Source organism: Archocentrus centrarchus, chromosome 16 (genome assembly GCF_007364275.1).
Source record: "Archocentrus centrarchus isolate MPI-CPG fArcCen1 chromosome 16, fArcCen1, whole genome shotgun sequence".
NCBI lineage: Eukaryota > Metazoa > Chordata > Actinopteri > Cichliformes > Cichlidae > Archocentrus > Archocentrus centrarchus.
Window position 1 is genome coordinate 11,170,880 of NC_044361.1, and position 15,672 is coordinate 11,186,551.

General features: G+C 40.9%; 1 protein-coding gene across 1 annotated transcript in view; it reads right to left on the minus strand.

Annotated features, from left to right (window-relative positions):
* The window catches only part of me1 (malic enzyme 1, NADP(+)-dependent, cytosolic), a 98,943-nt gene that overhangs the window by 72,408 nt on the left and 10,863 nt on the right, over nt 1–15,672 (minus strand). The window lies entirely within an intron of this gene.

Here is a 15,672-nt window from a genome sequence, read left to right on the forward strand (position 1 = left end):
GTTCAGTCATATACAAGGAGCTCAGAGTAGAGCCACTAATTCTCCACATCGAAATGAGCCAGTTCAGGTGTTTTAGGCACCCAACTAGGACATCTCTTTGGTGAGGTGTTGTCCTACCGGGAGGAGGCCCCGGGGCAGACCCAGTACATGCTGGAGAGATTACGTCTCTCAGTTGGCCCAGATGAGCTGGAGGAGGTGGCTGGGGTGAGGGAGGTCTGAGCTTCTCTGCTTAGGCTGCTGCCCTTGTGACCCAGCCCTTGATAAGCTGCAGAAAATCGATGGATGGATGGCTACCTCTGTGTAAATTGTGTGGTAAAATCCCAATCACATGAATAATCTATAGCTTGTCAAAGTGTGAACTGAACATCTTCAAATTTTACAAGTATCTTAAGGAATATGGATGTGTGGATATAAATCTAAGAAATAAACTCATAGTGGAAGTAGACAAAATATTCTTTTCCATCCTTTCTTTTCTCTCCTTTTTTGTATCAAAAACATGGCTTGGAGTTTCACTGTGAGACTAAATAACTGGTTTGGAGGGACAATTTTGTCAATGTGCTGACAAACACAAACACTTCAGAATGATGTAATTCTGCACAAACTCAAGCTGAATCGCTAAGATTCACAGATAAGAAAAAGGGGAGGGGGGGTGGGGTTTTAATAACATAGACACACATTTTATTTCCAAATATTTTCCTCAGCCACACGGGCTGAATTTAATCTTACACCACTTCTTACCATATTCCCTGAGCTTCAATGTTTCTTCTGTAGAAACAGCCCCTATTGAGAGTGACCAGAGCCTAACACGATACGGAGGCCTTTCCCCATTGAACCTCTCTCAACCACAGTCACAGATCAGACAGGGAGACAAAAGCCCACAGGCCTTCAACAGGGAGAGGGCTCAAATGTTTGGCACTGAGATAAGACCTGGCAGAGATGTGTGTGTGGTCACAGAGCACTTCCCTATTCAATACTGTGTGGGAGAGGGAATGCTTTCTTTTCATGAGAGGGAAAGCCAAGGCAATACACAACATGGCATTCCTGTACAATTTGTTTATCACTTGATGAAAATGAAAATCTATAGAGATAGCATCTTAACCCCACTTCCACTCGTCCATCTGTTGCATTGTAATGCACCTTTTTTCTTTTTTAAAATCTTTTTCTCATTGTTGAACCTAATATGAGAGATGAAAATGCAAAGTGAAAAAGACTGAATAGGGCTGTAGATGAGGGTAATAGCAGGTAAACCACATCAGTCACACTGTAAAGCTATAAAAATAAAGACATTTATAAGGTGTTAATACATGTCTTTAAACACAGTAAGCTTGATGTGCAAGTCACAATCTGAAGGCCAGAGCCAGGAATCATTATGATTACATGGATTTTGGATTCTTAAAGGTTTGATGTTATGGTGCTATTTGACCTTTTTTTAAAAAAAATAAATAAATACTGGAGCTATTTTAAACATGGCAACAACATTTTATTTGACAAAAGTTGTTCAAAAGTAGATTTGAAAATCTTTTATAAATATTCATGCAGTGAATATTTTGTTTCAGATGCTGCAGTGCTGTGAAAAAGTCCTCTACTAAAAACAATTAAAGGAATGTTTTTTAATCAGAGTACAGCATCAAGTCAAATAAACTGCTGGGATATTGATCTGGTCAGTAAGTAGCAGAGGGGGTTGTTAATCAGTTTCAGCTGCTTTGTGGTAATAAAATTAACAGCAGGTCCACTAGAGGTGCAACAATGAGACAACCCCCAAAACAGGAATGGTTTCATGGGTGGAAGCCACTGACATGTTTCCCCTCCTCATCTTTTCTGACTGTTTTTTCACTAGTTTGCATTTGCCTATGGTCAGTTTCACTGACACTGCTGGTAGCATGAGGCGATACCTGGACCCTACAGATGTTGCACAGGTAGTCCAACTCCTCCAGGATGGCACAACAATACGTGCCATTTCCAGATGGTTTGCTGTGTTTCCCAGCACAGTCTCAAGAGCATGGAGGAGATTCCAGGAGACAGGCAGTTTTTAAAGGATAATTTAATTTATTGAGATAAAAAACCTGCCTGGCTCTATTTGAAAACGTAATTGCCCCCTAAACTGAATAACTGGTTGTGCCACCCTTGGTAGCAATCAAGTATTTGTGATAACTGTCAAAACACGAAGCCAGCACTTTGAGTTTTTGGATTTTAATGGTTGGTTTCTTTGTTTACACCCTCAAGCTAGTCTTAATTTTGGTTTTGCTATCAACACCATGTTTGACTGTTAGTATGATGATCTTTTTATGAAATGCTTTATGCCAGATGTAACGAATGTAATGGGAGTCAAATATTCCAAAAAATTAAACTTTTGCCTTGTCAGTCCACAGAATATTTTCCCAAAAATCTTGGGTTTCATCAAGATGTTTTTTGGTAAATTTGAGAGGAGCCTTTTTGGTCAGCCATTTTTGCTCAGTCTCTTTCCTATTGTTGAGTCATGAACTCTGACCTTAACTGAGACAAGTGAGGCCTGCAGTTCTTTAGATGTTGTTCTGTTTGTTTGTTTTTTTTTTGTTTGTTTTTTGTGACCTCCTGGATGAGTCATTGATGCACTCTTGGAATAATTTTGGTAGGCCAGGTTCACCACTGTTCCAAGCTTTCTCCATTTGTGGATATTGGCTCTCACTGTGGTTCTATGGAATCCAAAAGCCTTAGAAATTGCTTTGTAACCCTTTCCAGACTGATAGATCTGATAGTTTCTTTACATCATGTTGCTTTTTGAGATCTTTTAGCCTACTTCACTTTGTCAGACAGATTTTACTGACCTCTTGATCCAGCAGGTCTGGCAGTAATCAGGCCTGAGTGTGGCTTGTGAAACTGAACTCAGCGTTCCAAAAAATGTGGTTAATCACAGTTAATTCATGATTTAACAATTACTTTTTTCACATATGGTCCTTGGGTTTGGATAGTTTTTTCCCTTAATAAATGAAGTTATTATTAAAAAACTGCATTTTGTATTTATTCAGGTTATCTTTGTCTAATATTAAAATTTGTTTGATGATCTGAGACATTAAAGTGTAAAAAATATGCAAAACAAACAAAGAAACAAGAAATCAACCAAATCTATCCATCCATCCATCTATCCATGCATCCATCCATCCATCCATCCATCCTCTTCCACTTATCCAATCATGACTGTAGCTGACTGGAGGTGTGGGCACAGTTTCGCCTCCATCCAACTCCAATACAAACCAAATGAATAATGAAACTTTACCTTTATTGTAATTGCACTGCAAATAATGGCTTATGGATGTAAGATAATATGACTCTATTACCCACAGGCTAATACTGAAAGCAAAGGGGAGGAAGTTATAGATATCAGAAGTAAAAAATTTTTAATGCTCAAAGACATTATAAGAGACATGGCACCCAAAGAATCTCTGGAAGAATTCTGCACAGCAAAGAAAAAGTACTTGAAAACCATATTTGGGAACAACGACAGCAAACTTTAAAAGCAGTCTTTCATCATATTTCTTCAGCTTTTATACATGGAGTTTTTATGTCACTGACCACTGAAATGAAAGTTAATTTAGATAATGCTTCAAAATGACTCCTCAAATAAGAGCAAGAAGGCATTACAAGATGGCTGCTGAGCAACATCTGATTCTCAAAAGGTTTTTGGCAATATCCCAGCACAGGAGGGACAACATCATCCTAACTCATCTAAGAGATACTTTTTCTTCTTTTCTGACATCCCATCACTTCAAATTTGTGTCAAATCCAGTTCTCATCAAATTGCCTCACAGCAAACCTGGAGACAGGTTGTAGTCTATGAATAATGGCACGTATTACGTAGTGTGAGAGACCTCTGGAAGAGGATTATCTCTAATTTTTGGGTTTAAATATGAGAAAAACATTCAATAACTTATCCTGTTTCCTTTACAGAACTCCTTCTTTTAGAGATTTCTATCCTGAGTGGTTTGCTTGCCTTGAACCCTGTTTGCATTTTAGTGAGTGAGTGGGCGAGAATGGTAGGATATTTATCCCAACTTGGAAAGCGAAGAGCAGGAAATCTTTATGCTGGCAATAAAAAGACGCCCTCTCTGATGACTGGCAATACAAAAGTTTATTTTGAATAGACCTGAAATGAAACTGCAGGGGGGGGACTAACATTTGCGTAACATTTAACTGGACTGTGGGAAAGTCATCTACAGGGGTTAAGTTCACCCACACTGTTATTACACCATAGAGCACTGTATCTGGATTCACTTCGCCTGGTGATGTCAGAGCGCCTCAGACCATCTCACTGCAGCTGACCAAACAGGGAAGAGAGGACTGCTGAGGCTGTTCCCATAAACATCACCATCAGCGCCATCTACTCTACCCCTCTATTACTGCCACGTGTGCTCCCCACACTGCAGCTTCGACTGTTACAGTTAGATGTGCAGCCTACAGTAGCACCTTAGTTAATCATGTCAATGTGTGCAATAAGCAAAAAAGAACTTTTCTTTTCCTCGAATAGAAAACAATATGGTGGGGATTTGGTAGTTGCCGTGAAGCTTCAGAAATACCCACGTAAACATCTCTATTCCTGAACCTGAATGCAATATGTGCCCCAGACGTGCAGAGTAATCCCATTCAGAAACCAAAGCGCATGCAGGAGACTGGTAAATATCAAGTGTCAGCCGAAACTGAATTAGAAACTTGCTATCACGGGAAACGTCCTGATGAGTTCATTCGGTTGGCCGACTGTGACCCGCACTGGTGGGAGGCTCTGGCTAACAGCTGAAGGAAAGACTGAGTCATACGCCTCCTTTTCCTCCATCACGGCTGCAGTGTTTATAAACACACACATACACACACGCAATACAAAAATAGTGATTCTAATACAGATTTAAGTGAAATCTTCATAAACATGTTTGGCTGTACGCTCACACATGCAGACAAGGTGCACCCATTTTGTACGTACTTCAAACACACACACACACACACACACACACACACACACACACACACACACACACACACACACACACACACACACACACACACACACACACACACAATAAAGCTGTCCTAAACATTGGTTTGATACACAAAAATATGAGCAGTGAGTCTGTTTAATCCTGCCACAAGAGAAGAACCACACTGCACGACGTCGTCATTGTCAAGCGGCGCACCGTGCCATCCTCTTGTTTTATCAATAGCGGCATGTATGTCTAGACGCTGTAAAAACAGCTGGTGGGGGTAAGACAGTGAATATCCCAGTGGAATGACAGATTTATCCCATAGTTATCATAGCTGGGATTAGCAGATGGAATCCAAAGATTAGAAAAACAGGGGTGTGTGAAGAGTGACAAAAACAAGGAAAAGAGCGGGAAAAGATAGTAAGTAGGGGGCATGGCTGCTGTTTTACAAGGTCAAAGACAAACTGATGCGGCAGCCAGCGTTTGGCTGGTGGGGTGACTGGCTCACTGGATGTAATGGGCCAGTAGTCACAGCTCTTTAAGTCTGTGATCAGCCAGCCAACCAGGATCGTTATATAACAGCAAAACTTCCCCTCACCACCACCACCACCAACACACTCAGCTCAGCCTCTCTCTGGTGTTGCCACGTAGGGAAAAAGAGAGAAAGTCTATCAGAAGCTGAGTTGCAAGCAGAACTGAACTAGGCAAAATTAAACTTCAGGATGTCATGGGGCAAAGGGTGGGCTACACCCTAGACAGGTTGCCAGTCTATTGTGGGGCTAACACAGAGAGAGAGAGAACCATGCACACTCACATTTACATTTATGAACAATTTAGAATTTCCAATGAACCTAACCCATGTATGTCTTTGGGCTGTGGGAGGAAGTGGGAGAGAACCTACACAAGCATGGAGATAACATGCAAACACCACACAGATTGACATTCCCAATCCTCATTTATGGCTAAAGTTTGGTGCTACTGACATGTATGTGTGAGTGACAGGGTGTGAGAGGTCCCAGGTTTAAATCCCAGATGAGCTCATAGAGGCTCAGCATGTTTACGAAACATGAGTTCTGTTACTAAAGAGCTCCCATGTGAGCTGTGTCTCCAAAGTATACCACAAACTTTACTATGTGGAGAATTTGTACAGCAAAATAACTGTATATGAAATAAGAAGCCTTTTATTCTCTGCGAGAAGAAGTCTCTCTCTCTCTCTCTCTCTCTCTCTCTCTCTCTCTCTCTATATATACAGATGCAGCCACCGAAAATTTCCGGCCGATCCGTGACGCGACCTTGGCCGGTCCTTGGCCGATTCGTGGCCGAACCTCGGCCTAAACGCGATCCCCCGCTAATGACGTAGGAATTCCGGCCACTGGTGGGAACGCCCCTAAGCAGCATTTGGGGAAAATGGTGGTAATGTCTTGTTTATCCACCAGGAGGAGCAGTAATAGTGGAAGCGCATTCATTTACAGCCCGCTGTATACTGTACCAAGGATCCTCACATCATTGAACTGTAATTGTAAGCGGAACTGTCCATTAAAAACAATAGAAAGATGAGAGTAAAGCGGTCATTATAGTGGAGCAGTGAGTATTGTCTGGAGGGACGGGCTGGACTTGAAGTTCAGCCCGTGACCTCGGACAGGCTGTGAGCGAAACTGGGTAAAAAAATAATTAAAATAATTCTGATCACCAGCCGGTTTGGCCTGGGAATGACCTGGGAAGCCTAATCCTCTCATCAGTGTCACATTGTTCTTCCAAGTCTTCACAATGTTAAGCTTTTTGTTTGTTTATATTTTCCCTTTTATTTTATAATCAAAACTGCGACCAAAATGACTCCTTCTCAAACTAATAATACCGGCAGTCGTTATTGTATGTTGAGCTAGGGTTAGGGTTAGTAATTGCATAATAAGTGGATTATTTACTTCTTTGACTCTCCTCCACCTGCTTCATCAAACCTCAGCAGTAACATATATGAAGGCAGCAGCTGACACAGTAACAGTGAGCGCAGCGCACTGTGCAGTCTAAACTCTGCTCTGATTAATTATAGGAATGTACAGCGAGTCAATCAGGATTGTGAAACGTCAGCTGCAGAGTCTCCATCATCAGATCAATGCCCGGTTCATTTTCCATTTTATAAACAATACTTTAGAGGTTTTCGTGAAGTCACACTGTGACAGTGACGTGCATTAGTGTGTGTGTGTCATCAGTGGCTATAAAAGGCCTTTTCTTAAAGGATAAAGTGGTGTTTGAGCCACAGTTACGGCGGAGCGGCGGCTCCTTGAAATGGGACGCAGCCTTCCTGCGGCAGACAGCTAGCAGCAGGAACCGGACGCGCCAGGTTAGCCTAATAAGCTACTGAGGCGTCCATGACAACCACCATAGAAACAGCCTTTTAAGACCGTTTTAAAAACATCCTCAGAGTTCAAACGAACAAAAATATATGATTTGAAACAGTTACAGCTGCAGAGCTGTGGCGGCTTCTTTAAACGTTGTTTACATAGATGATCATGAATGATACGATGTAGCTAGCAGTGTAGCTAGCAGTGAATGAGGTGACATCATTGTGTGCGCATTTCACAGCTGTCTGTCTCAGTCTGTTGTTGATATTACTCCAATTAACATGTGTTTACTTTCTCTGGACCATCTCAGGTCCACCGTTACAATTTCAGCCTACAAAATGATTTAAATATGAACATACACTCTAACATCAGTGCGCTTTATGAAGTCCAATCCTTAAAATAAATATTATGTTTGTAAACATTCATGTCTCTGAAATAAGTACAGATGTTCATGTTTGTCATTACCATTTTATTTGTTTAGAGAATTGTGAACTTCACATTGTGTATCTAATCAGAGTCTCAGCAACCTTCAGTCAGAGACTGAGACTGGATCACAGCTTTAACCTCTGCAGAGTCACAGACAGACACAAACCTTCCAAATCACACACAAGCAGCCCAGTCTCATCATTTTTGGATGCCTCTACTGTACACTACACTGTGATCAATATATTAAAAATTATAAATGAAAAGATAACATTCACATAAAGCTGTTTGAAAGTAAAATTAATAGGTACTTTCCAATAATATTTTTAAGGATCTCTGTCAGAGACCAGACAGAGCCATGACTCTCAAGAACCAGAGACTGAAATATGGAGAAAAAAAAAATCCCTATGAGAAATAAATGTGTAACAGTAAATATTTTGTCCAGTGGAAAATAATCGTTTTGAAACAAAAGCTTGGGATATCATCAAACCAGAAAAATAGAACTCATTTTTTTCTTTAATAACACACCTTAGCATGTAGTAATGTCACACATTTCCAAACAACAATACATAGATTTTGTTCAATGTTTTGATTGTGGCAGTGAAAACACATGTTGCTGTGTGAGTGTGACTGGCAGCCTGTGCACTGAGACCATGAAGCACGCTTCTCTGAAGCAGCTTCTTCTTCTTCTTGGCATCAAAACAGAGGTGGGAGAAATCTACCAAAAGGAGAAAGAACATCTGAGGTGAAACCAGTCAGGACAAATGATTAAATTATATATAGTAGTTCAATACAGCCTCTCAGGTAGCTTTGTGTTGATTTCAGCTCACTGCTCCTGTCTGTGGACCCGTGGTTTTTATGTTTGTAACCACTTAACTTCCATTCATCTATTTAACTCAGGGAGGAGAAATGTCAGGTTGGTGCAGGCTGGTGAGTTTAGGAGGGAGGTGCGTTTGGTTCTCTGTTGTCATTATCTGAAAGATTTGGTTCACCCTGTGGCTGGGCTGTATCTGGGGTTACGTTGGACCTGTCACACTTAGCAAGTTTCCCAGGTTGGTGTTTATGGTTTAGAACTTCTAGCTCTGGAGCATCATCTGTGGCTGTGTAGGGTCCTGTTGGTTTTTGCTGTTTCTCCAGATCTGCGTTGGAAATTAGGTTATTGATCTCAGTGCATTCCTAAACAGGCTGAACAAGGTTATATATCGTCACCCTCCTAAAAAAAATGGTCAAAGACATTTTTTTTATTTTATTTTTGTCTAAATTAAATTTTCAACATTCGGTTCAGTTTTTGTGTTTTCTGAAAAGCCTGAAAAAATAAAGTAGACCATAATTTTGGGAGGGTGACGACATGTTTCATGGCTAAATAACATAACTGCTGCAGTCTGATGGTGTCAGCAAGATCTGAAGCAGTGGGTGACGAGGAAGAGGAGGAATACAACAATTTGAAGAGATCCCTCAGTCTACAGTCAGCACAATGGCTACATTAGTGGCTGTTTGAGTTTCCTTCCATCTGCTGTGAACCTGAAGCACGGAGAACACAAAACATCTCTTCCAAATCTGGGATCACAATTACAAATATGTTCTTATTAAAGGTGAAATATGTGTTGTGACCTGGTTTTTATACACCTGGCGACCCTGGGTCATCATTGGTAACCCATCCCCACCCCCACACCCATCCCACACACATTCCGATCTACTGGCCCCGTGTACATAACAAAAGGTGGCCTAATGAGATGTAAACTGCCATTTGGAGGCGCTTGGTAGAAAAAGGAGTAGTGTGAAAATGCTGGTAGTTCTAGTGGTCCAAGTTGTTCACCCACTCTACTCTAAGTCTCAGAGTGGGCTTGGTTTGTGGCCTGAACTTGAGTTCAAGCTTCTCCAAACTCCACTGGTGTTGATCTGCAGTAGCTGGTCCTCCATCTTCTTTCTGTAGGTGTGTTTTCCATCCCTGATTTTCCTTCTGAGATCCTTCTGCACAGCTCTCAGCTCCTCCTTATTTCCTGATCTAAAGGCTCTCTTCTTCTCCTTCAGGAGAGCCTTTGTTTCAGAGCCACAGTTATGTACAACAAGTAATACTCAAGTGAATGTTAAACATGTATTAAAAGAAAAATGATTCAGCTCAGCTCACAAGAAACTGCTGGATACTATTCTGGAAATGCCTAATGAATACAAGGCCACTGTGAGCAATGACAAACCTTTAAACATGATAATCAAAAAGTACACATTAAGTATCATTGCTCACCTTTATTTATGAGAATGTCACTTCTCAAAATGATTGCATGCTGTCAGCTCTCATGGGTGAAGTTTGGCTTTGAGGGTTGGAGAAGAAGCTTTCCAGCACCTTTGGATTTCCAATTCAGTTCTGAAAGAGCAAAGACACAAACTACAATGATGTATGAAGCGGAAATGTTTGATTGTTGCTGCAGCACAAAACAGGTTTATAAACTGGTAGCTGATATAGCCTGAAGTATTAAAGATGAACCTCCTCTTCCACAAAAAAAAAAAAAAAAGATTTAGTGCTTCTTATTGCTGTTCTCAAATCTGCTCCCTCCACTGATAAACAGCAACAATGTAAAACATATTAATGAATCAGTAACAAAATTATGGTGTTGAAAGTAAGTAGCCTGATGCTTCTAGATTAGTGACTCCAAAGCAGGCTGAGTCAAAACCTGAAATGGAGACTGGGTTTGTTTAAAGCTGAGGACAGTGACTCAGTCCCTGCTCACTGACAGGATTCCCAGAGTCTGGAAGCTTCTCCATGATGGGTAATACACTGTAAGTTTCAGCTCATTCTCAGGTGCTGGCAGGTTTCATGGATCCCCAGGTTTGTCACAGAGGATTAAAGGCAGCCAGACTTTCAGTTTTATGTGTATAGCGCCAAATCACAACAGTCACCTCAAGGCTCTTTCCACAGAAGAGCTGAAGGCTCTGCATCCCATTCTACTCTTAAGTATCATAGGAACCACAAGTAAGCCAGCAGTCTGAAGTATAAACAGACTGCTCTTTGTTTAAATAGTGAATATAAGAAACTTGCTAATATAAGGTTTGTTTACAGTGAATATAAAGAAATCACGGGAACCTCCCCAGCAGCCTAGGCCTATAGCAACATAACTAAGAGAGGCTTCAGGGTCACCTGATCCAGCAACTGTGTTCAGACCAGTATCATTTTATTTTACATTGTGATAACCCTGGGTCAGTTCAGTGCAGATTAAATGAAGCACTGTACTCGCAGATATTGAATATGGATGCAGTGAAGCTCATCAGGATATTTATTTGGAATCTGTGGCTGAAAATAATCATTTTACTTAACTAGTAAGTCCAGAAGCTCATATTTCTGTCATAACATTGTTTAATAGTGAACGCTTTCCTACGATATCCGCTAACATTTGCACAAAAGACGGCAAAACCCGCAATAATCTCTACAAATGCATCTCAGAGTTGGGATATCAGCGCTCTCTTACACCACATTAATCTAATTTCAAGTGCTTATTGAACTCACTGCCTTAATAATATCACTATATAAACGCTGTCCATTGAAATCCTCTTACCTGAACACTGCAGCATCCGCCGGAAGTCAGCGAGCATGGCTTCTGTAGTCCTTCTTCTGTAGTCCTTCTTTGTCAGTGATCCTCCGTTAGAACGATAACTATCTTCTCGACTGACTACGAGGTGCAGACGGCCCTTGCTGGCCCATATTTACAGGCCTGAAAACCGCTAATAAAGTCAGTAATTACCTGATAACATCCGAAGCGGGTGAACGAATGCAATTTACCTGGACAGCAACGGGAATACGCGTGACCGTGGTCACGGCCGATGGGGTGATGGGTACTGTAGTTCATTTATTTATTCATCGTTGGTTCATGGATTTAACACAGAAGAAAAAACGGCTTCAGACCACGGAACTCAAAGAAAAAATTGGACACCGAATATAGCACTAACCATAAACACGTAAATATAAATTTAGACCTAAAAAGCCCCACAAATGTCATCGTTACAACCATAAGCAGCACCCCACATTAAATGAAACAAGGAGAAATTCATGTCAAAAGGAAAAGTGGCGCTTAAGGATCGCAATTAAAGGCATAATTCAGCTTCTGAGCTTCCGGTTCAAAAGAAAAGGGGGGAAAAAAGGGGGACAGGGCCAAAAAAAAAAAACTATACTGCAGCTTAGAAGCCGTGCTCAGAGGCACGAACTTTATCCCACTGCATTTCAGGCAGAATAGAAGTCGTGCCGAGTAACACGAAAAAAAGAGGGAATTCGTGTTCATGAGCACGAATCAATAGATTACATTTCGTGACTACTGCACGAACTGCCGTGAGACCGGGTTGGCTCAGCGCAGCACCGCTTCTTTTTTAACCTACTGTATTTATTTACTTATTTAGTTAAAAGATGAAGTGAAACAAAGGAATCTTTTGGTGATTCGCAATGGAAATGTGTGAAAGGTCATACTGACAAAAATTTTAGGCATCTATTTTAGGTTTTCAAAACTTGATACTTCACCAAAACTTTTTTGAATCACAGAACTCAACATTTTTGTTAAGAAGGCGCCACCTTTTGGTGACAGTCTACAATTGAGGGAAAGGGGTGTGTTCATGCTGGAAAGTAGATACGCCCAGGAGAAGGAGGGGGACTTCCAGCCCGACGACAGCCGGACGTCGGCCAGCTGGGGGCTGGACTTCAGCTGGCCGACGTCTGGCTGGATGCGGCAACTTTAGGTGGCTGCATCTGTATATATATATATATATATATATATATATATATATATATTAGGGGTATAACTGGAAATTAATCATTCGCTCAGCTGTATTCCTCGATGTTGTTATGCTTGTTTTAACAGCTTATTTTGAATAAAGACTTAAAATTAAACCACAAAAAGGAGCAAAAGTTTGTTCTTCCTTTAACCAGCTGCTTTTCCACAGCTGTGCTTCGCACTCACGTTTGCTAGGCGACATGAGTTACTCAGAGGTGACGGCAGGCGATGCTGATATGAAGGCTAGCTGCTCACTTCCAATCTTTGCGGGCTTTGGGGGCTGTGAAGGACCCAGTCTACGTGGGCCGGGTCCTTCACAGGATGCGGCCCCTGAATTTGGACATTGTGCGTCGATATAATCTGTATGCCGGGAACTCGTGCACTCGAGAAACGTTCCACAGTGCAAAGTGCGATTAAAATGCGTTAAAAATTTTCATTCGTTAATTTCCCCGTAATTAATTAATCGAAATTAAAGTCCCACCCCTAATATATATATATATATATATATATATATATATATATATATATATATATATATATATATATATATATATATATATATATATATATATATATATACATATATCTATATCTATATATATAGATATAGATATAGATACAGATATATATATATATCTAATATAAATATAAATATATATATATATATATATATTTTTTTTTTTTTTTAACAAATATAATATGGCCTAAAACTGTAGTTTACAACCATTTTCAGCAGAGCTCATGTTATTAATCAAAGCTCTGTTAGCTTGCCTTGGCTGTTGTCCCTATGACAGTTGAACTGGCAAAGATAATCTCCCAAAACCCAGGCATGCCAAATAACACATGCACATATGTGTGAGCCCTACATTCTTTCCCTGGAATTTTTTCTTCAAGCCTCATGACATTAATGACTATTCCTTTAAGGGTAATCAGCAGCTTTGATCTTAAATATTAGGTTTGGCCTTCATACACCTATTCTAGTCACACTGTAAAGGAAAAAAGGGAGAACAAAAGCAGGTGTTAAACCCATTATGGTGCAGTCTTTAGCAGCGTGCAACACACAGCCACTGACCAATGCATTGTAGTGGCGTATTTGTGTTCACATATACATTTTACATCACAGTACATCACAGTGTTGAATGAGTGGATGGAGTGAAAGGCTAAATGAATGCATTCATTCATGCCAGAATGTGCACACGTGTGTGTTCTTGCTCACTCTGTGCGTTTTAACTGCAAACCATACAACAGCCATGAATCTGAATGGAGGAGAGCGCTGGACTGGCTCTCAGCCAATACAAATAATGACCCCTATACTCTACTGATGACCTGTTCCCTGTACTGTAACTCTCACCAGGCTCCTTTAAAATATGAGAAATATTCCTCCTCCTCACTCTTAATTTCTCTCTAACCTCCCATCTGACTCCTCTGTCATATCTATGAATGCCTTACAAAAACCAAGGAGAGGCAGTGTGTGTGTGTGTGTGTGTGTGTGTGTGTGTGTGTGTGTGTGTGTGTGTGTGTGTGTGTGTGTGTGTGTGTGTGTGTGTGTGTGTGTGTCTTGGAGCATGGTCATCAATCGTTCGGACCAGTGTCCATGTCAGTCATTTAAATTGTACTTCCATATGGAGCCTCCCTATAAATGTTCTAGGGTTTCAGAAAGAGAAAGTGATTGTAAACCTAAACCTGCTACATACTGGGCCCACACTTCACAGGAATGCCTTTCCTGATTTTGAGGAAGCATGGCTACTGGCATCACTGCACCCATTGTTCCCAACGGCCACAGACGTTATCCTGCTCCATATGAATTCTATAAGCATCAGCAATCAGGTGGAAACACTGGCAATATTATAACCTTGCATCCTGAAACAGAGACATGCTCCACATGCCCTTAGAGAAATGTGACCTAAGCTGTGTCTCGAAACCGTGCCACACCCCAATCCTCACTAAACTTTTGTAGATGTGCTCAAAAATGACTGTATGCACTTTATAGTTTGTTTTTAAAGAAACAATTTTTTAACAAGCATCTGTGAAACCAGCTGAATTTATAACTACACATCCCTCAAACGGGACTAAAATGCTTATTTGCCGAGGGCTATTTTCAGCTGTGGGTGAATACACAAAAAGTCCTTCTAGAACGCACACAGGCAAAGTGTGGCCTGAGGGCTGAACGTGGCCCGCAGACTATCTCAGTCCTGCCCGCAATGTTCTAAAAGGAAAACAAAGCGAGGCAGATGAGTGCACTGAGTCTATACTGTTTAACTCAACTCCAGTGCATACATGCTTGTTTCATCAGAGACCTAAGCAGCAGGATCCCAGCTGCCATAGGGCAAGAGGCAGTGATAGCAATGTTGCTAATTGCAGTTCAGAGAAAAAAAGTGTGATCCTTAATTAGGGTGTCCTGCTGAGTATATCGTGTGCATCTGGGGGAAGTTTCTAAAGCTCGCACCGCTCAGTTTAATGTGTCTATCTTGAACAAAGGTTTTGGCAGTTCAATATTATAGAGACAGAAGAAGACACTAGAATATTTTCTTATATAATAAACAGATAAGCCTGCCTCATCTCTTTTTCTTCCCCTTATTTTCTGTCATATGTATGCTGTTGCAATGATGGATGCTCATATTAAACATGGCCACAGTTTCAAATAAAGAGGTCAGCTTATGTACAAGTAATCCCAGCTCAGACTTCAAACTACACTTCATTTTAGATTTTTCTGCATGACGTTACAGAGAGGTGATATCCTTAATATGGCACATACATTGTAAGAAGGACTTTGTCAGCTTAGGCACAGAGCGCATTCAGAACTCCACACATGGCAGATAATTATACGTTAGCTGGACCATGGTCTCTGATAAATGGGAATGCTTTTCTGGTAAACACATGGCAGGTGTAGCAGTCTTTCCTTGCATTTCATAAAGGCCACCCTGAGGACCACTCAAGTAAAAAGTAAGCGTGAAATGGTCCTAACTGTACACAGAGAGCAAATGGGAATTTATGGCTTCCACCTTGTGCTTACAGGTGTAACACTGATGGACATTATAAATAGCCATAATCAATCCCCTGTAAGGACTTCACGGCAGCAAAACTGTTTGCTCAAGTGCCACAAAGATGGCCACATAAAAGCGGAGGGAAAGAACATTTTTGTTTCTGCTTCTTGTTGCATTTCTCCTCCTGTGTGGGTTTCTATGAAAATACACAACAGCCTGGGGAATATTG